Raw genomic sequence first — 16,295 nt, forward strand, 5'->3', positions numbered from 1 at the left:
ACTCCTCTGGAACATGGGTGTATTTCTTGAAAGGTTACCGCGTTCCCACTTATTGTGAATATGGAACATCAGGAGTGTATAGTGTTTTTCTTTGTAAAATTACCTTGCCCAGTCATCCTGGGTTTACCCTGGTTAAGAATGCACAATCCTTTGCTGGACTGGTCGTCTAGTACTGCAAGGTCCTGGGGTCAGGGGTGTTATGGTAATTATTGTAATGTTCACATTGCTGCTGTTGTGAAGAAGGAGCTACCTGAAGCCATTCAGGATTTCTGCAGGGTATTTTTGGAGGTTGAGTCGGAAGCTCTACCACCCCATAGAGATTACGACTGCGCTATTGAGTCTGTCCCAGGTGCCACACTTCCTTACAGTTGTTTATTTAATCTGTCGATTCCTGAGAGGGAGAGGAATACCTACAGACTAGTTTAGCTTTAGGTCATAAAAGACCCTCTAAGTCCCCTGTGGCTGTCGGATTTTTTTTTGTCAAAAAGAAGGATCGGGGCCTTAGGCTGTGTCTGAATTTTCGGGAGATTAATAAGATCACTGTGCGCAATCCTTACCCGTTGCCGCTGATTCCAGATTTGTTTAAACAACTAACCAGAGCAAAGTGGTTCTCTAAGATTGTCCTTCATGCTGCATATAATTTGCTGCTGGTGAAGGAGGGCAATGAATGGAAGACAGCCTTCAATACCCTGGATGGTCAATTTGAGTGCCTGGTGAAGCCTTTTGGCCTTTCTAATGCGCCTGCGTTTTTTCAAAATTTCATTAACAACATTCTGAGGTCAATGATCGGTAGGAGTGTTATTGTTTATTTGGATGATATTTTGATTTATTCTCCTGATCTAGAGTCGCATTGGCAGAGAGTCCGCAAAATTCTACAGATTTTGAGAGAAAACTCACTCTTTGCTAAATTGGAGAAGTGCGAGTTTGTGGTACAGAAAATGATTTTTTTAGGGTACCTTGTCTCCAGTGATGGGTTTGAGTTGGTCCTAGTGAAGGTTCAGGCAGTGCTGGAGTGGCCTAGGCCTGAATGTTTGAAGTTGGTTCAGAGATTTTTAGGGTTTGCTATTTATTACAGAAAATTCATAAAGACATTTTCTGTGATCGCTAAACCTATAACTGATCTGACCAATAAGGGTTCCAATACTGTCTAATGGTCCTCTGAGGCTGTTAATGCTTTTGAGCATCTCAAAGAGAGGTTTTGCTCTGCTCCTGTTTTTATCCAGAGAGATGAGACCAAGCCATTTCTGGTAGAGGTTGATGCTTCTTCAGTAGGGGTGGGGGCAGTTCTGTCCCAAGAGGAAGAGGATGGGGTTCATACCTGTGTTTTCTTTTCTAAAAAAAAATTTCGGAGACTGAGCTCAACTATGATGTTGGGAACAGAGAGTTGCTGGCTATTAAACTCGCGCTTGAGCATTGGCGATATTTTTTGGAGGGGGCTAGACACCCGATACAGGTTTTTACTGATCATAAGAATCTGATATATCTGGATGCTGCTAAATGTTTGAATGCCGTCAAGCTAGGTGGGCACTGTTTTTTGTCCGGTTTCATTTCTCCATAACATATATCCCTGGGACGAAGAATGTTAAAGCGGATGCTTTGTCTTGTAGTTTCTCTCCAGCAGTTAATACAGAGAAGGAGGAATGTATTTTGCAGAGAGAGGTGGTGGTGACAGCATTGGGTTCTGAGTTGGAGAGTAGCATTCTAGAGGCCCAGAATGGTGCACCAACTAACACTCCGTATGGTTAATTATTTGTGCCTAGAGCCTTGCGGAGAGCTTTGTTTGCTGATAGTCATGAGTCTCGGTTGGCGGGTCATCCAGTGATTTCGAAAGCTAGAAAGTCGATCGGTCGAAGTTTCTGGTGGTCAGGGTGGCAAAGAGAAATCATCAAGTGGGTGAGTCAGTGTCCTGTGTGTGCTTGGTCGAAGGCCTCACATGCCTCGGCTGCAGGGTTGCTGTGCCCTTTGGAGGTTCCTAGTTCACCATGGTCACATCTTGCTATGGATTTTAACACCGATCTGCCGGTCTCTGAAGGCTTTTCTGTCATCTGGGTTGTTGTAGACCAATTTAGTAAGATGTGTCATATGGTCCCGTTCAATAAATTACCCTGCACCAATACTCTAGCTAAAGCATTTGTGAAAGAGATTGTCAGGCTCCATGGGGTTCCCACGGACAATGTCTCTGATAGAGGACCACAGTTTGTGGCTCGCTTTTGGCATGCTTTTTGTGACAGATTAAGGAATCATTTGTCATTTTGTCAGGTTATCATCCGGAGTCCAATGGACAGATTGAAAGGAAGAACCAGGACGTCGAGCAGTTTTTGAGATGTTTTGTAGCAGACAATCAGGAGATGTGGTCGGAATATCTACCACTAGCTGAGTTTGCTCTTAATACATCTTCCACGGCTGGGTGTTCTCCTTTTTCTTTGTTGTGCAGGGAGGCATCCATCTTTTGGCCTATTTTCAAAGATTGGGGCAGAGGTGCCTGAGAAGGAGAGTTTTTCTGGAAATTTGTACAGGGTTTGGACCAATGTACGCCATAATCTGAAAGAGGCAAATAGGAGGTCAAAGAAATATTTTGACAAGAATAGAAGGGAGCTGTTGTTTGCAGTTGGGGACATGGTCTGGTTGTTCTCTAGGAATCTGCGTTTGAAGATCCCTTCTAATAAACTGGGGCCTAAGTTTGTAGGACCCTTCAAAGTGGTTCAGTTGTCATCTCATGAGCGGTGAGATTAAACATCCCCTCGTTCTGGAGAATTAATTAAGTTTTTCATGAATCTTTACTGAAGAAAGTTGACACACCAGATAAGGAGGCGATGCCAACTGTTCCTCCAGTTGATGAGGATGGCGAGTATGAGATTTCATGCATTTTAGATTCCAGGTGGCACAGAGGAAGGTTGCAGTATCTCGTGTCCTGAAAGGGTTTCGGTTCTGAGGATAATTCCTGGGTGAAAACTGAAGATGTCTTGGCCTCAAAACTGATTAATGCTTTTCACTGGAGATTTCCGAATAAGGCTCAGCCAAGAGGATCTGGAAGATCCTCGTAGAAGAGAAGGTACTGTTAGAATCTGTTTTGTTTTGACCATCTGCTATCTTGTTGTGGTTTTCTGGCTGCTGGTCTTTTTCCCTGGTGCTGGGTTGTCTTAAGTCAGGTGATTTTATCACCCTTTATTACCCAGTAACTGCCTCCCATTCCTTGATGGACAACAGTGTTAATCCGCTAGAGTTCTGGCTAGATGCTTTGGTAGCTTTCTGTGTTTGATTTTGTGCAGTTCTGGGATCTCTGGTCCTGCTATCTTTAGTTTCTGTTTTCAGTTGGTTTATGCAGCCGTCTCTGTGTTTTCTTTTAGGAGGTGACCTAATTTTATACCCAGCCCTTATATCTTTCAGGGACCTCCTTCCCCATCTATAGGTCTTCACTGAGATTAACCTAGGATCGTCGGTGGGTCTATTCACAAGGAATGGGTCGCCCACTCCATCATAGTGTGTCAGCCTAGTCTCAGTGCAGGGTCAGTTTTCCCCCTTCTATCCTTGTTCTGTGTTGCAATTCCATAAAAATAAACTTGTGATAACCAAGAGAGAATAATTTCATGAGCTTTTTTATCTGTGTCATAGATCAAAATAATCCAAGGAAATCTATAGGGCAGTCAAATATCACTGACAATGCACATTGTCATCAGTGTGCAATCCAGGAGATATCCATTTTTCACATTGAAACAGATAGGAGAAGCTTTGCAGTTTATTTTTTCTTATGTGAATAATTTCTGATGAACATCAATGGTAAATACAAGAGATAAGCGAGCAATAAAATGCTCAGATCCTAGTTACTCGAATCGAGCAATGTCTAATGCTCGTTGCTCGTTTCGTGTAAAGAGTATAATGGGAGTCAATGGAAAATCAACAAGAAGGGCTGGAGGTTAGTGAAAATATTCAATTGGATTGATAAATAGCTGAATGGAAGGAGAACAGCATAGTGAACTGCTGATAACAATGGTATCACACTTTTACTCCACTTGTAGGACTGACAACAAAACATTCAAAATCGATGAGTTTACTAGAAGAAAAATGTTAAGAATTTTTTTTTCTGTATAGTGACTTTTATATAATGCAAAATATAAGCAGGATTTTAAATAAATAAATAAATAAATAAATTAGGTAAAGCAAAATTGATTTTTATAAAAAAATGGAAATTTCAGTGTAATTTATGAAGGAAGCAAGAAGTGCCAAACATTAAGGACTCAGATACACGCTATATTAGTCAAAGTTAGATCTCACACACATTCTATTCAAATTGTAATATAGTACTACTCTTAGAGTCCTAATGGCTATGCACTAAGTTTAATTCCTGCCAAAAAATAACAAGCAGGGTCATCCATACACCTTTGAAGGCACAAACTGTAGTGCATCATTTGAGTATTGTGAACAAAATATAGTTGTGTTACTCCTACGCTCATAAAAACTCTGCACACAGAGTAAAGCCTCCATATAGTTACAAGCAGCATCATCCATAAACCCTTGAAGGCACCAACTGGGGTGCCTCATAAAAATATTTAGTGTGCTTGTGGTTTTTCTACACTTATAAAGGCTTTGCACAAAGTGCCAAGCCAGGAAAAAGTACAAGTAGGGTCATCCAGTAATCCATAGACCCTAGAAAGACACAAGTGGCAGGTCTCTGAAAAATATTGAACATTAAAAGTACTTTATGTGCTACTGTCATCTGGTAGTGTAGAAATGTTGGGTCTAATTTAGGTTTTGTTCATTGTTTTCAGAGTGAGCCTTTCGGCATTTTCTGTTTAGAAGCGAAAACGCCTGTTTGTTATGACCCCTCAGTGACACAAAATACTTGCTCATACAAGATGCTAATGGCAGGGCAGCACAACACCTCCAAGGTATAGAGGGACAACTAACGCCAGGTGTCCAGCTTTGAGATCCAATAGCTGAAGGTCACAGAGGAGTTAAGAAGTACACTGGTTTTGTTAGCCAGATCTTGCTCGACCATCTTCAAAAACTTTTTTCTCCTTGTCAAAAATACCTGTTCATCAATGCAAGGATGATGGGGGTGTCATGAAGTGTACCACTGCATCTGCTGTACCCGGTTTGTGTCTCCCTCACCTTGATGTGGTTGGATGGCTTTTGCGCTCTTTAACCCCTTCATGACCATGGGATTTTTCATTTTTCTGTGTTCGTTTTTCACTCCCCTCCTTCCCAGAGCCATAACTTTTTTTTATTTTTCCGTCAATTTGGCCATGTGAGGGCTTATTTCTTGCGGGACGAGTTGTACTTTTGAACGACATCATTGGTTTTAGCATGTCGTGTACTAGAAAACGAGAAAAAAATTCCAAGTGCGGTGAAATTGCAAAAAAAAGTGCAATCCCACACTTGTTTTTTGTTTGGCTTTTTTGCTAGGTTCACTAAATGCTAAAACTGACCTGCCATTATGATTCTCCAGGTCAGTACGAGTTCATAGACACCTAACATGACTAGGTTATTTTTTATCTAAGTGGTGAAAAAAAATTCCAAACTTTGCTAAAAAAAAAAAAAAAATTGCGCCATTTTCCGATACTCGTAGCGTCTCCATTTTTCGTGATCTGGGGTTGGTTGAGGGCTTATTTTTTGCGTGCCAAGATGACGTTTTTAATGATAGCATTTTGGTGCAGATATGTTCTTTTGATCGCCCGTTATTGCATTTTAATGCAATGTCGCGGCGACCTAAAAAACGTAATTCTGGCGTTTCGAATTTTTTTCTCGCTACGCCGTTTAGCGATCAGGTTAATGCTTTTTTTTAATTGATAGATCGGGCGATTCTGAGCGCGGCGATACCAAATATGTGTAGATTTGATTTTTTTTTTTATTGATTTATTTTGATTGGGGCGAAAGGGGGGTGATTTAAACTTTTATATTTTTTTATTTTTTTTACATTTTTTTTAACTTTTTTTTTTTTTACTTTTGCCATGCTTCAATAGCCTCCATGGGAGGCTAGAAGGAGGCACAATGCAATCGGCTCTGCTACATAGCAGCGATCTGCTGATCGCTGCTACGTAGCAGAAATGGAGGTGTGCTGTGAGCGCCGACCACAGGGTGGCGCTCACAGCCACCGGTCATCAGTAACCATAGAGGTCTCAAGGACCTCTATGGTTACAATGGAGATGCATCGCCGACCCCCGATCATGTGACGGGGGTCGGCGATGACGTCATTTCCGGCCGCCCGGCCGGATGCGGTAGTTAAATGCAGCTGTCTGCGATTGACAGCGGCATTTAACTAGTTAATAGGTGCGGGCAGATCGCGATTCTGCCCGCACCTATTGCGGGCACATGTCAGCTGTTCAAAACAGCTGACATGTCCCGGCTTTGATGCGGGCTCAACGCCGGAGCCCTGCATCAAAGCAGGGGATCTGACCTCGGACGTACTATCCCGTCCGAGGTCAGAAAGGGGTTAATGAAAAGTTGCTGAGTAACTACCTTATGTTTTTAACATTTAGGCCACTTTTACATGATCAGTATTGGGTCAACATTTTACAACAGCATTTGAAAGCCAAAATAAAGAGTGGAAAAATCAGAGGAAAAGTATAATAGAAACACATGCACCACCTCTGCATTTTTCACCCACATCTGTTTTTGACAAATACTGATGTAAAATACTGACCAAATACTGAACATGTGAAACCTTACAGCAATAGTGGAGTTCATGTATTCATTAATTGCTGTGTGTTGACACATTATGCATGCATATGCTTGTATATTGACCTTGTGTAAATCTAACCGTGGGAAACAGAGCGCACAATAGAGTGATATGCTATGGATGGAAAGTAGGAGAGTGCTGGTTACACTCACCGTGTAGTGTTGTGACAGGAGAGCGTAGGCTTGTTTATGCTCACTTGTTGGTGTTGTGACGTGTGGGCATGAAGAAAATTATCTGCTGCTGCCCTGTAGCTGGTGGATAAGTCCTCCAGGAGAACCAGTTGGATAAACTCGCTGGTGGGCTGCACTGCTGGAGTGAATCAATTCTTCAGAATTTTTTTTTTATTCACAATGCATCTCAACGTTGAACCAGTGTCTTTTTCAAGTGAAAAAACAAACAAACAAACAAACAAACGTATATTGGCCTTTGTGCATCTTAGTATTAATTTAAAACTAAAGACGTAAGGGTCTAATTTTGTTTGTTTGTTTTTATTTTCTTTTATTGAAGAGAAAAATCACAGTAATATGTTAATCTTTTCTGTTGGCTTTGTCAATTTTACACTGTCTGAATAAGTTCATCCACAAAGGCCAAATAATAATGTATCTCTTATCAAAAACTGAAATGTTTATTTTCATAATTTATCAGCTGTAACATGTTTTACTCCAGGTCCAGAGAGTACTGGGTCTTGCTGTGAAGATTGTCAAGCTGATGTAGACAGACTAATAGGTCAAGCAATGTTTCCCTGGTAAAATGTTTGCAAATTTTCAATCATGAAGAGGAAGAAAGTTGTTTTTTTTTGGAAGTTGCAGTAACATCTAGACCTGTCTTTGGTGGCCCAACAGGTTCAGTAGCACACATAATGCCTAATAGTAGGGAGCTCTGCTACACATTTTACATTGATAGATAATATCCTTACCAGTAATTTTTCAAATCAGTTTATTTACTGTTATTTTTCTGATTAAATATATTTGTGCTGACCACTGCTTGGGTAGTAGCAAAGATTCTGAGGTGGACTGCAGGAAGTCAAGGGCAAGTCTTGCATAAACGCAGAAATATTATTCCATTTCACACTGTCATAAGTCATTATAATTCTGTTCCAGCCAATGCATGGATGCAGTGCTTCACATTAACAAATATGCAAAAACAGATGGAAACCATTATGACCTACAGTTGTGGCCAAAAGTATTGACACCCCTGCAATTCTGTCAGATAATACTCAGTTTATTCCTGAAAATGATTGCAATCACAAATTCTTTGGTATTATTATCTTCATTTAATTTGTCTTAAATGAAAAAACACAAAAGAGAATGAAGCAAAAAGCAAAACATTGATCATTTCACACAAAACTCCAAAAATGGGCCAGACAAAAGTATTGGCACCCTCAGCCTAATACTTGGTTGCACAACCTTTAGCTAAAATAACTGCGACCAACCGCTTCCAGTAATCATCAATAAGTTTCTTACAATGCTCTGTTGGAATTTTAGACCATTCTTCTTTGGCAAACTGCTCCAGGTCCCTGATATTTGAAGGGTGCCTTCTCCAAACTGCCATTTTTAGATCTCTCCACAGGTGTTCTATGGGATTCAGGTCTGGACTCATTGCTGGCCACCTTAGAAGTCTCCAGTGCTTTCTCTCAAACCATTTTCTAGTGCTTTTTGAAGTGTGTTTTGGGTAACTGTCCTGCTGGAAGACCCATGACCTCTGAGGGAGACCCAACTTTCTCACACTGGGCCCCTAATTATGCTGCAAAATTTGTTGGTAGTCTTCAGACTTCATAATGCCCTGCACACGATCAAGCAGTCCAGTGCCAGAGGCAGCAAAGCAACCCCAAAACATCAGGGAACCTCCGCCATGTTTGACTGTAGGGACCGTGTTCTTTTCTTTGAATGCCTCTTTTTTTCTCCTGTAAACTCTATGTTGATGCCTTTGCCCAAAAAGCTCTACTTTTGTCTCATCTGACCAGAGAACATTCTTCTAAAACGTTTTAGGCTTTTTCAGGTAAGTTTTGGCAAACTCCAGCCTGGCTTTTTTCTGTTTCGGGGTAAGAAGTGGGGTCTTAATGGGTCTCCTACCATACAGTCCCTTTTCATTCAGACACCGACGAATAGTACGGGTTGACACTGTTGTTCCCTTGGACTGCAGGGCACCTTGAACTTGTTTGGATGTTAGTCGAGGTTTTTTATCCAACATCCACACAATCTTGAGTTGAAATCTTTTGTCAATTTTTCTTTTTCATCCACATCTAGGGAGGTTAGCCACAGTGCCATGGGCTTTAAACTTCTTAATGACACTGCGCACGGTAGACACAGGAACATTCTTGTCTTTGGAGAGGGACTTGTAGCCTTGAGATTGCTCATGCTTCCTCACAATTTGGTTTCTCATGTCCTCAGACAGTTCTTTGGTCTTCTTTCTTTTCTCCATGCTCAATGTGTTACACACAAGGACACATGACAGAGGTTGAGTCAACATTAATCCATGTAAACTGGTTGCAAGTGTGATTTAGTTATTGTCAACACCTGTTAGGTGCCACAGGTAAGTTACAGGTGCTGTTAATTACACAAATTAGAGAAGCATCACATGATTTTTTGAACAGTGCCAATACTTTTGTCCACCCCCTTTTTATGTTTGGTGTGGAATTATATCCAATTTGGCTTTAGGACAATTCTTTTTGTGTTTTTTTCATTCAACCCCTTAATCCCATATGACGTACTATCCCGTCAAGGTGACCTGGGACTTAATTCCCAGTGACGGGATAGTACGTCATATGCGATCGGCCGCGCTCACGGGGGGAGCGCGGCCGATCGCAGCCGGGTGTCAGCTGCCTATCGCAGCTGACATCCGGCACTATGTGCCAGGAGCAGTCACGGACCGCTCCCGGCACATTAACCCCCGGCACACCGCGATCAAAGATGATCGCGATGTGCCGGCGGTGCAGGGAAGCATCGCGCAGGGAGGGGGCTCCCTGCGGGCTTCCCTGAGACGATCGGTACACGGTGATGTACTCACCGTGTACCGAGCGTCTTCTCCCTGCAGGCCCCGGATCCAAAATGGCCGTGGGGCTGCATCCGGGTCCTGCAGGCAGCACTTCCGGGTCAGGATCAGGCTGCAGCTGCAGCTCTAATCCTGCCCGGCTGTATGTCAGATCACCGATCTGACAGAGTGCTGTGCACACTGTCAGATCGGTGATCTGTGATGTCCTTCCCTGGGACAAAGTGAAAAAGTAAAAAAAAAAATTTCCAGACGTGTAAAAAAAAAAAAAGAAAAAAATCCCTAAATAAAGAAGAAAAAAAAATATTATTCCCATAAATACATTTCTTTATCAAAAAAAAAAAAACAATAAAAGTACACATATTTAGTATTGCCGCGTTCGTAACGACCCAACCTATTAAACTGGCCTACTAGTTAACCCCTTCAGTGAACACCGTAAGAAAAAAAAAAAAAAACGAGCCAAAAAACAACGCTTTATTATCATAACGCTGAAAAAAAAGTGGAATAACACGCGATCAAAAAGACAGATATAAATAATCATGGTACCTCTGAAAACGTCATCTTGTCCCGCAAAAAACCAGCTGCCATATAGCATCATAACCAAAAAAATAAAAAAGTTATAGTCCTCAGAATAAAGCGATGCCAAAATAATTATTTTTTCTATAAAATAGCTTTTATCGTATAAAAGCGCCAAAACATTAAAAAAATGATATAAATGAGGTATCGCTGTAATCGTACTGACCTGACGAATAAAACTGCTTTATCAATTTTACCAAACGCGGAACGGTATAAACGCCTCCCCCAAAAGAAATTCATGAATAGCTGGTTTTTGGTCATTCTGCCTCACAAAAAATCGGAATAAAAAGCGATCAAAAACTGTCACATGTCCGAAAATGTTACCAATAAAAACGTCAACTCGTCCCGCAAAAAACAAGACCTCACATGACTCTGTGGACCAAAATATGGAAAAATTATAGCTCTCAAAATGTGGAGATGCAAAAACTTTTTTGCTATAAAAAGCGTCTTTTAGTGTGTGACGGCTGCCAATCATAAAAATCCGATATAAAAAACGCTATAAAAGTAAATCAAACCCCCCTTCATCACCCCCTTAGTTAGGCTAGGTTCGCATTGCGTTAATGGGTTAACGCTAACGGACAGCGTTGAACGGCGAAAATGTCACAATTAACGCCGTGCAACGGGTCCGTTAGCACACCCATTGACAGCAATGTGATTTTCGGGTGTAGCGCATCGCTAGAGCGTGCCATTTTCGGCGCGCCCGAGGTCCGATTCCCGATCTTCCAGAGCGGGGACGTTAACGCGACCACTAAACGCGACACCTAAAAAGACATTGCGTTAGCGCAATCCGCTAGCGCTAGCGCTAAACAGATTTCCCTAACGCAATATGAACCTAGCCTTAGGGAAAAATAATAAAATTTAAAAAAATGAATTTATTTCCATTTTCCCATTAGGGTTAGGGCTAGGGTTAGGGCTAGGGTTAGGGTTTGGATTACATTTACGGTTGGGATTAGGGTTGGGATTAGAATTAGGGGTGTGTCAGGGTTAGGTGTGTGGTTAGGGTTACAGTTGGGATTAGGGTTAGGGGTGCGTTTGGATTAGGGTTTCAGTTATAATTGGGGGGTTTCCACTGTTTAGGCACATCAGGGGCTCTCCAAACGCGACATGGCGTCCGATCTCAATTCCAGCCAATTCTGCATTGAAAAAGTAAAACAGTGCTCCTTCACTTCCGAGCTCTCCCGTGCGCCCAAACAGGGGTTTACCCAACATATGGGGTATCAGCGTACTCGAGACAAATTGGACAACAACTTTTTGGGTCCAAGTTCTCTTTTCATCCTTGGGAAAATAAAAATTTGGGGGGGCTAAAAATCATTTTTGTGGGAAAAAAATGGATTTTTTATTTTCACGGCTCTGCGTTGTAAACTGTAGTGAAACACTTAGGGGTTCAAAGTTTTCACAACACATCTAGATAAGTTCCTTGGGAGGTCTAGTTTCCAATATGAGGTCACTTGTGGGGAGTTTGTACTGTTTGGGTACATCAGGGGCTCTGCAAATGCAACGTGACGCCTGCAGACCAATCCATCTAAGACTGCATTCCAAATGGCGCTCCTTCCCTTCCGAGCTCTGCCATGCGCCCAAACAGTGGTTCCCCCCACATATGGGGTATCAGCGTACTCAGGACAAATTGGACAACAACTTTTGGGGTCCAATTTATTCTGTTGCCCTTGTGAAAATACAAAACTGGGGGCTAAAAAATAATTTTTGCGAAAAAAAAAAATTATTTTCATGGCTCTGCGTTATAAACTGTAGTGAAACCCTTGGGGGTTCAAAGCTCTCAAGACACATCTAGATAAGTTCCTTAGGGGGTCTAGTTTCCAAAATGGTGTCAATTGTGGGGGGTTTTAACGTTTAGGCACATCAGGGGCTCTCCAAACCAACATGGCGTCCCATCTTAATTCCAGTCAATTTTGCATTGAAAAGTCAAATGGCGCTCCTTCCCTTCCGAGCTCTGCTATGCACCCAAAAAGTGGTTTACCCCCACATATGGGGTATCGTCGCACTCAGGACAAATTGCACAACAACGTTTGTGGTCTAATTTCTTCTCTTACCCTTGGGAAAATAAAAAATTGGGGGCGAAAAGATCATTTTTGTGAAAAAATAAGATTTTTTATTTTTACGGCTCTGCATTATAAACTTCTGTGAAGCACTTGTTGGGTCAAAGTGCTCACCACACATCTAGATAAATTCCTTAAGGGGTCTACTTTCCAAAATGGTGTCACTTGTGAGGGGTTCCAATGTTTAGGCACATAAGGGGTTCTCCAAACGCAACATGGCGTCCCATCTCAATTCCAGTCAATTTTGCATTGAAAAGTCAAATGGCGCTCCTTTCCTTCCGAGCTCTGCCATGCGCCCAAACAGTGGTTTACCCCCACATATGGGGTATCGTCGCACTCAGGACAAATTGCACAACAACGTTTGTGGTCTAATTTCTTCTCTTACCCTTGGGAAAATAAAAAATTGGGGGCGAAAAGATCATTTTTGTGAAAAAATAAGATTTTTTATTTTTACGGCTCTGCATTATAAACTTCTGTGAAGCACTTGTTGGGTCAAAGTGCCCACCACACATCTAGATAAGTTCCTTAAGGGGTCTACTTTCCAAAATGGTGTAACTTGTGGGGATTTCAATGTTTAGGCACATCAGGGGCTCTCCAAATGCAGCATGGCATCCCATCTCAATTCCAGTCAATTTTGCATTGAAAAGTAAAATGGCGCTCCTTCCCTTCCGAGCTCTGCCATGTGCCCAAACAATGGTTTACACCCATATATGGGGTATCAGCGTACTCAGGACAAATTGGACAACAATTTTTGAGGTCCAATTTCTTCTCTTACTCTTGGGAAAATAAAAAATTGGGGGCGAAAAAATCATTTTTGTGAAAAAATATGATTTTTTATTTTTACGGCTCTGCATTATAAACTTCTGTGAAACAATTGGTGGGTCAAAGTGGTCACCACACATCTAGATAAGTTCCTTAGGGTGTCTACTTTCCAAAATGGTGTCACTTGTGGGGGGTTTCAATGTTTAGGCACATGAGGGGCTCTCCAAACGCAACATGGCATCCCATCTCAATTCCTGTCAATTTTGCATTGAAAAGTCAAATGGCGCTCCTTTCCTTCCGAGCTCTGCCATGCGCCCAAACAGTGGTTAACCCTCACATATGGGGTATCAGCGTACTCAGGACAGATTGTACAACAATGTTTGGCATCCATTTTATCCTGTTAACCTTGGTAAAATAAAACAAATTGGAGCTGAAATAAATTTTGTGTGAAAAAAATTTAAATATTCATTTTTATTTAAACATTCCAAAAATTTCTGTGAAACCCCTGAAGGGTTAATAAACTTCTTGAATGTGGTTTTGAGCACCTTGAGGGGTGCAGTTTTTAGAATGGTGTCACACTTGGGTATTTTCTATCATATAGACCCCTCAAAATGACTTCAAATGAGATGTGGTCCCTAAAAAAAAATGGTGTTGTAAAAATGAGAAATTGCTGGTCAACTTTTAACCCTTATAACTCCCTAACAACAAAAAAATTTTGGTTCCAAAATTGTGCTGATGTAAAGTAGACATGTGGGAAATGTTACTTATTAAGTATTTTGCGTGACATATCTCTGTGATTTAAGGGCATAAAAATATAAAGTTGGAAAATTGCGAAATTTTCTAAATTTTCGCCAAATTTCCGTTTTTTTCACAAATAAACGCAAGTTATATCGAATAAATTTTACCACTACCATGAAGTACAATATGTCTCGAGAAAACAATGTCAGAATTACTGGGATCCGTTAAAGCGTTCCAGAGTTATAATCTCATAAAGGGACAGTGGTCGGAATTGTAAAAATTGGCCCGGTCATTAACGTGCAAACCACCCTCGGGGCTTAAGGGGTTAAGACAAATTAAATGAAGATAATAATAACAAAGAATTTGTGTTTGCAATCATTTTCAGGAACAAAATGAGTATTATCTGACAGAATTGCAGGGGTGTCAATACTTTCGGCCACAACTGTATAATAGCCAAAGTACTGCTAGACTTGGTCATCGGCTTAGCTGCAGCATGGATCCTTGCGCTTCCCATTAGTTAACAATTCCTCTTCTCTTCTTGCTTGTGGCATTGTTTTTCAGTATTTCATGGTCTGATGTAAATAAAGTGCCTACCTATGTCATTTAGCACCTAAAATGGGAAATAAAATTGGATCATTAAAAATAAAATTGCAGGATGATTTCTGAACAACAGCGATAAATAAAAGCAAAAAAAAATGAAATCATCAAGCAATAAAAATATTACACCTGCTCATACTGCTCAATTCTATGCCAAGGGCATATTCTTGGCATGTCATTGCAAGCTATATATACATAACAAGAATTCCAGTATGTATAACAAATATACTGCAAACAAAGTGTTAGTCAAAATTTGTCTTGTGATTCAGTTGGACCCAATCTTTTCGTATTGAATAGTGATGATGTGATAGAAATATGTATATCATGTAGATCTCACTTGCATGTATACTCCTTTAAATCATATATATATTCCTTTAAATCACATATACTTACACAAAAGCAAATATAAAACTATCTACTCAGCTACTTTATAATCAATTGCTCAATTTTACCACATGAGCTAGGCCAGATTGTGCTCGGTACTTTCCTCTATGTCTCAAACACATTAAAAAACGGGAAGTTGGACCAGATGTTCGGGACTGATACCGCTGAGTCTTCTGAAATGGCAGATCAACAGTGCCAAATGTACTAAGTCCTGGTCAGATGCCTCAACTTTGCCCTACATACCGAGAGCTACATTTTAGTTGCATAATCAGCAGTCATATGCGCATTAATCACAATGTTCCATATATATCAGATAACCAATAACTGAATTGTATGTCAATTAACCAACCGCCCCAACCACTCCTTTCTATATGTTATTATAAAAACTATGTATCAGGAAATAAATACTCAGTCTTTGATTGAATGTCAAGCTGTCACCACGTGTCAGACTCATTCTTTCTTGAGGGTTCAAAAATAATAATTGGGAGCGGCCGCAGCACACACGGGTAGATTTATCCAACCCAAATTTCCATATCAATGAGCGAATATACTCGTTACACGAGATTTCTCAAGCATGCTCGGGGGTCCTACGAGTATTTTTTAATGCTCGGAGATTTAGTTTTCATCGCCGCAGCTGAATGGTTTACATCTGTTAGCCAGCATAAGTACATGTGGGGGTTGACTGGTTGCAGGGGAATCCCCACATGTACTTATGCTGGCTAAGAGATGTAAATCCTTCAGCTGCATCAAGAAAAACTAAATCTCTGAGCACTAAAAAATACTCAGAGGACCCCCGAGCATGCTCGAGAAATCTCTAGTAATGCGTATATTCGCTCATCACTAGTATTAAACCTTTTTGGGGTATAATAGAAAATATATTACTAAAAAAATCCACTAAACCACAATTCAAGTCAGGAAACTGATCATTGATTAGCGATAATATTAAAACGAACTGCCTAATATTGTGTAGGTCTTCATAACACATTAAAATAACTTGTTGAGTCCTGTCAAGGTGTTTTTCTTTATCTAGCCAAAAAAACAGGAGAAGCAGATGCAGATAGGTTTATGCTGCTCCATTTGAGGGTAGCATAACATTGCCAGAGACCATGATTTCAACAGTGTGTCACTGACATGCTTCTTGCCTGAAAACATTCTCTCTCTCTCTTATTATTATTTTGGTATTGGCAAATATTAATAATTATGGTAATCCTAATTCACCTAAAACAGGAAAGTTTTATTCTTATTTCATGTCAGATATTGAGAAAAAAATGCATATGTGTCTTTTTATATAGTGTATGGAAACTTCTGGTTTCAACTGTACGTCACTGGCCGACCTTCATATTTTTCACATTTTTTTACTTGTGCACTCAAAAGAAACCTTGTATTGTTGAAGCAAAAGTATAAGCTGTTTTTTACATTACACTTTTGAATTTGTTTTGTACAGCTTCATTCTAAATGCTAACGGACATCTTAGAGTTACATACAGAACCCCGGTTGAAAGGTTAAGGCATTATGAGTTT

The sequence above is a fragment of the Ranitomeya imitator genome, chromosome 1 (genome assembly GCF_032444005.1).
Source record: "Ranitomeya imitator isolate aRanImi1 chromosome 1, aRanImi1.pri, whole genome shotgun sequence".
In the NCBI taxonomy this organism is placed as follows: Eukaryota; Metazoa; Chordata; class Amphibia; order Anura; family Dendrobatidae; genus Ranitomeya; species Ranitomeya imitator.